Here is a 5,000-nt window from a genome sequence, read left to right as displayed (position 1 = left end):
CGTATAGATTGGAGTGACAGACGTGCGGAGGAAGTAGCCGCACTAAAGCAGACTTTTGTTTGTTTGGAGTGCGCTGAATTGGGGAAGTGGCTTCTTTTTAAGTGATAGATGCTTTATCTTTTGATATATATATATATATATATATATATATATATATATATATATATATATATATATATATATATATATATGAAATGTAGTTTTTGTAGATCAGTGTCAGACATAGGAAGTGGTGGAACTCATGCACACTTTAGTTTTGGAGTGGGTTTCTTCATGTGGTAGATGTTTGATCTTCTGATGTATTTTCAAGATTCAAAATTCACTCGTTCACAATTTACATTTTGCAAAATCGCCGTGAATCCACTTTACGTCGCTCACCGGACATGATTTCAGACTATAGTTTTGCCGCGAACGGATGAAGTAAAGTGGCTCTGGTCAAGTTCTAACATGCCGTTTATCCGCTCTTTATAATATAGGATCTACGTCGTCAGATTTGACAGGCGTGTGTCCAAACTTGCCACACTCGATGCAGACTTTTTGCCAACCGATATATTATCTTTTGATATTTCTGGAGGATTTGTAAAGCCGTCCGACGGCGATCTGTGCTTTAACTCGAGAAGATGCGCTGTCATACAGTACATACTCCAAAAGTATTGCTCATTTCTCTCACTTTTAACATGATCTATGAGTTGAAAATGTGACTTTTTGCCCCTCGTCAAAATCAGAGTCCCCTTTGGCTGTACCCGCGCTCGCTGGCCGAGTCAGTGTTTGTCCTTACATGCCTCGCGAGAATCCAGAGACAACTCCCTGCAAACAATAAGAGTAACTTCACAACAGACAGTCGCTCACAGCCAGGCTGCCTGCTTGGCTAGTTCACTGCTGTTTGACTCTAATCTGTTTGACTCCATTCAGTTCTGTTCTGTTCTGTTCAGTTCTGTTCAGTTCTGTTCAGTTCAGTTCAGTTCAGTTCTGTTCAGTTCTGTTCAGTTCTGTTCTGTTCTGTTCTGTTCAGTTCTGTTCAGTTCTGTTCTGTTCAGTTCTGTTCAGTTCAGTTCTGTTCAGTTCTGTTCAGTTCTGTTCTGTTCAGTTCAGTTCTGTTCTGTTCTGTTCAGTTCAGTTCTGTTCAGTTCTGTTCTGTTCTGTTCTGTTCAGTTCAGTTCTGTTCAGTTCTGTTCTGTTCAGTTCAGTTCAGTTCTGTTCTGTTCAGTTCTGTTCTGTTCAGTTCTGTTCTGTTCTGTTCTGTTCAGTTCTGTTCAGTTCTGTTCTGTTCAGTTCTGTTCTATTCAGTTCTGTTCTGTTCTGTTCTGTTCTGTTCTGTTCAGTTCTGTTCTGTTCTGTTCTGTTCTGTTCAGTTCTGTTCAGTTCTGTTCTGTTCAGTTCTGTTCTGTTCAGTTCTGTTCTGTTCAGTTCAGTTCTGTTCAGTTCTGTTCAGTTCAGTTCTGTTCAGTTCTGTTCTGTTCAGTTCAGTTCAGTTCTGTTCAGTTCTGTTCAGTTCTGTTCTGTTCTGTTCTGTTCTGTTCTGTTCAGTTCTGTTCAGTTCTGTTCTGTTCAGTTCTGTTCTATTCAGTTCTGTTCTGTTCTGTTCTGTTCTGTTCTCACCTCCCTTTATCCCCAAACATAAAGCCTCCTTTGAGGGAAAAACAGTCCAATCCAGTCCAATAGAGGAGAGCAGAGCAGCCTCCGGTCCTGTTCTCCATCCATTCATGGTCTGTCATCACTCCTCTGTCTGTCTGTCTGTCTGTCTGTCTGTCTGTCTGTCTGTCTCTGTCTGTCTGTCTGTCTGTCTGTCTGTCTGTCTGTCTGTCCATCTCTCTCTCTGTCTGTCTGTCTGTCTGTCTGTCTGTCTGTCTGTCCATCTCTCTCTCTGTCTGTCTGTCTGTCTGTCTATCTGTCTGTCTCTGTCTGTCTGTCTCTGTCTGTCTGTCTGTCTGTCTGTCTGTCTCTGTCTGTCTGTCTGTCTGTCTGTCTGTCTGTCTCTGTCTGTCTGTCTGTCTGTCTGTTTATCTATCTGTCTGTCTCTGTCTGTCTGTCTGTCTGTCTGTCTGTCTGTCTGTTTCAGTGTCTGTCTGTCTGTCTGTCTGTCTGTCTGTCTGTCTGTCTGTCTGTCTGTCTCTCTGTCTCTCTGTCTGTCTGTCTCTGTCTGTCTCTCTGTCTGTCTGTCTGTCTGTCTGTCTGTCTGTCTGTTTGTTTCAGTGTCTGTCTGTCTGTTTGTCTGTCTGTCTGTCTGTCTGTCTGTCTGTCTGTCTCTCTGTCTGTCTGTCTGTCTGTCTGTCTGTCTGTTAGGGATGTAACAATACATGGCGAGACAGTTAAAACTCAATATAAGTATGTGAAGATTCAAATCGGTGAGATGGAAAATGAATCGCAGCGGGGGGGTTTTCAGTTGTTCTACAAAGAAAAGTCACTGTGCTTTCATTGCAAAGTTTGTGTTTTGCAGTTCTACCCGACACGAGGAATAAAAAGGGATTCTTTTTAATTTGATCAAGAAAAGATAAGAACAAATATTGTATTTTGTGGTCATAGTTTGTCTGCAATCTCAATTTGTAATTTTTTTTTTTTGAAAATCGTATCGTGAACTTGTGAGTTGAGTGTAGCATTAATACATCCCTACTGTTGTCTGTCTGTCATCTGTCTGTTGTCTCTGTTGTCTCTCTGTTGTTTGTGTGTCTGTTGTCTGTCATCTGTCTGTTTGTTGTCTCTGTTGTCTGTCTGTTGTTTGTGTGTCTGTTGTCTGTCATCTGTCTGTTGTCTCTGTTTGTCTGTCTGTTGTCTATCTGTTGTCTTTCTGTCTCTTGTCTGTCTGTTGTCTGTCTGTCTGTCTGTTGTCTGTCTGTTGTCTGTCTGTTGTCTGTCTCTTGTCTTTCTGTCTCTTGTCTGTCTCTTGTCTTTCTGTCTATCTATCTGCCTGTCTGTTGTCTGTCAGTCTGTTGCTGAGGTCTGTAGTGTGAGAGCAGCACAGCCTGGCTCTATTGGAATGTAATTTAAGAGCAGGCTAATGTTTTGTTGCAGCCATAATGTAACAATTAGCCGAGCTGTCTGTGCGGTGGTGTTGGTAGCTGCAAAACACTCTCTCTCTCTGTTGCCCCGTGTGTGTGTGTGTGTGTGTGTGTGTGTGTGTGTGTGTGTGTGTGTGTGTGTGTACAGTCCTAAACTGTTAGAGGGGAAACGGTTGTGGTTATTCTCTGTTACATTACAGAGGATCATGTGTAAAAAAGGCTGGGGGTTGAACTGCGAGGGGGGCGAACCCGCGGCCGGCCGCTCTGTGAGCGAAGTCCTGGTGGAGCAGATCGCTGTTTGATCATGGAAGGCGATGATCTCCAGTGTGCTTCCACTTGGCAGGTTATTCTTGTAGTTTGAAATTGTTATTCTCTCAAATTGAAATTAAAAACAGACTCGTCGACGTGTGTGTGTGTGTGTGTGTGTGTGTGTGTGTGTGTGTGAGACACTCAGCGATGTGTTCTTTTAATTCCTGTCAGCTGAAAAGGAAATTGGAAAATGCTGTTGCCACATTAGTATTGAGTCTTCATTCTACTGTCTCTGAGATGTGAGAGTTTTTCATCTCATTCATTCGTTTTTTATGATGATGATTCTAGGTTTCACATACAGTTTGAAGGAAGGACTACAGTTAAAATCTGCTTTGATTCTCCCTATGGATTGCTATAATTATTAGATTATTATATCAGTAGTTTGAGCTATGACAAATGTTAATTAATGATATGTGTTCTAGAGATAAATGTAAAATAATTTTGGTATTAGTTATTGTATCAGCCATTCTCCCGCTTTTTTCTAATATCAAAAGTATTCACGTTATCAGTGTAAAGGGGTATTATTTTCTAGCCTTTCTTGCATTATCAGTTTTTCTACGCGTTTCTTTCGGACATTTTCTTTTACTTGTTTTCTCCCCACTTTCTGATTGAGAGCGGTCATTATTATCATTGAAAGTGATGTAGGTGTGTTTGTTATGCGCAAGTATGTAAAGTGATGTAGGTGTGTTTATGTGTGAGTATGTAAAGTGATGTAGGTGTGTTTATGTGTGAGTATGTAAAGTGATGTAGGTGTGTTTATGTGTGAGTATGTAAAGTGATGTAGGTGTGTTTATGTGTGAGTATGTAAAGTGATGTAGGTGTGTTTATGTGTGAGTATGTAAAGTGATGTAGGTGTGTTTATGTGTGAGTATGTAAAGTGATGTAGGTGTGTTTGTAATGTGTATAAAGTGATGTAGGTGTGTTTGTTATGTGTGAGTATGTAAACTTTACATAGATAGCATACATTGTAAAGTGATGTAGGTGTGTTTGTTATGTGTGAGTATGTAAAGTGATGTAGGTGTGTTTCTGTGTGAGTATGTAAAGTGATGTAGGTGTGTTTCTGTGTGAGTATGTAAAGTGATGTAGGTGTGTTTATGTGTGAGTATGTAAAGTGATGTAGGTGTGTTTATGTGTGAGTATGTAAAGTGATGTAGGTGTGTTTATGTGTGAGTATGTAAAGTGATGTAGGTGTGTTTATGTGTGAGTATGTAAAGTGATGTAGGTGTGTTTGTAATGTGTATAAAGTGATGTAGGTGTGTTTGTTATGTGTGAGTATGTAAACTTTACATAGATAGCATACATTGTAAAGTGATGTAGGTGTGTTTGTTATGTGTGAGTATGTAAAGTGATGTAGGTGTGTTTCTGTGTGAGTATGTAAAGTGATGTAGGTGTGTTTCTGTGTGAGTATGTAAAGTGATGTAGGTGTGTTTATGTGTGAGTATGTAAAGTGATGTAGGTGTGTTTGTTGTGTGTGAGTATGTAAAGTGATGTAGGTGTGTTTGTTATGTGTGAGTATGTAAAGTGATGTAGGTGTGTTTGTTATGTGTGAGTATGTAAAGTGATGTAGGTGTGTTTGTTATGTGTGAGTATGTAAAGTGATGTAGGTGTGTTTGTTATGTGTGAGTATGTAAAGTGATGTAGGTGTGTTTGTTATGTGTGAGTATGTAAGTTTACATTCTTACAGCTGTCAACATC

At 40.1% G+C, this 5,000-nt stretch overlaps 1 protein-coding gene across 1 annotated transcript in view; it reads left to right on the top strand.

Annotated features, from left to right (window-relative positions):
* The window catches only part of bnc1 (basonuclin zinc finger protein 1), a 37,564-nt gene that overhangs the window by 492 nt on the left and 32,072 nt on the right, over positions 1–5,000 (top strand). The gene's annotated exons all lie outside the window — the stretch shown is intronic.

The sequence above is a fragment of the Poromitra crassiceps genome, assembly GCF_964638095.1.
Source record: "Poromitra crassiceps genome assembly, chromosome: 28".
Classification (NCBI taxonomy): Eukaryota; Metazoa; Chordata; class Actinopteri; order Beryciformes; family Melamphaidae; genus Poromitra; species Poromitra crassiceps.
Note: the sequence above shows the minus strand (reverse complement) of the source record. Positions and strands in the feature narration are given on the sequence as shown.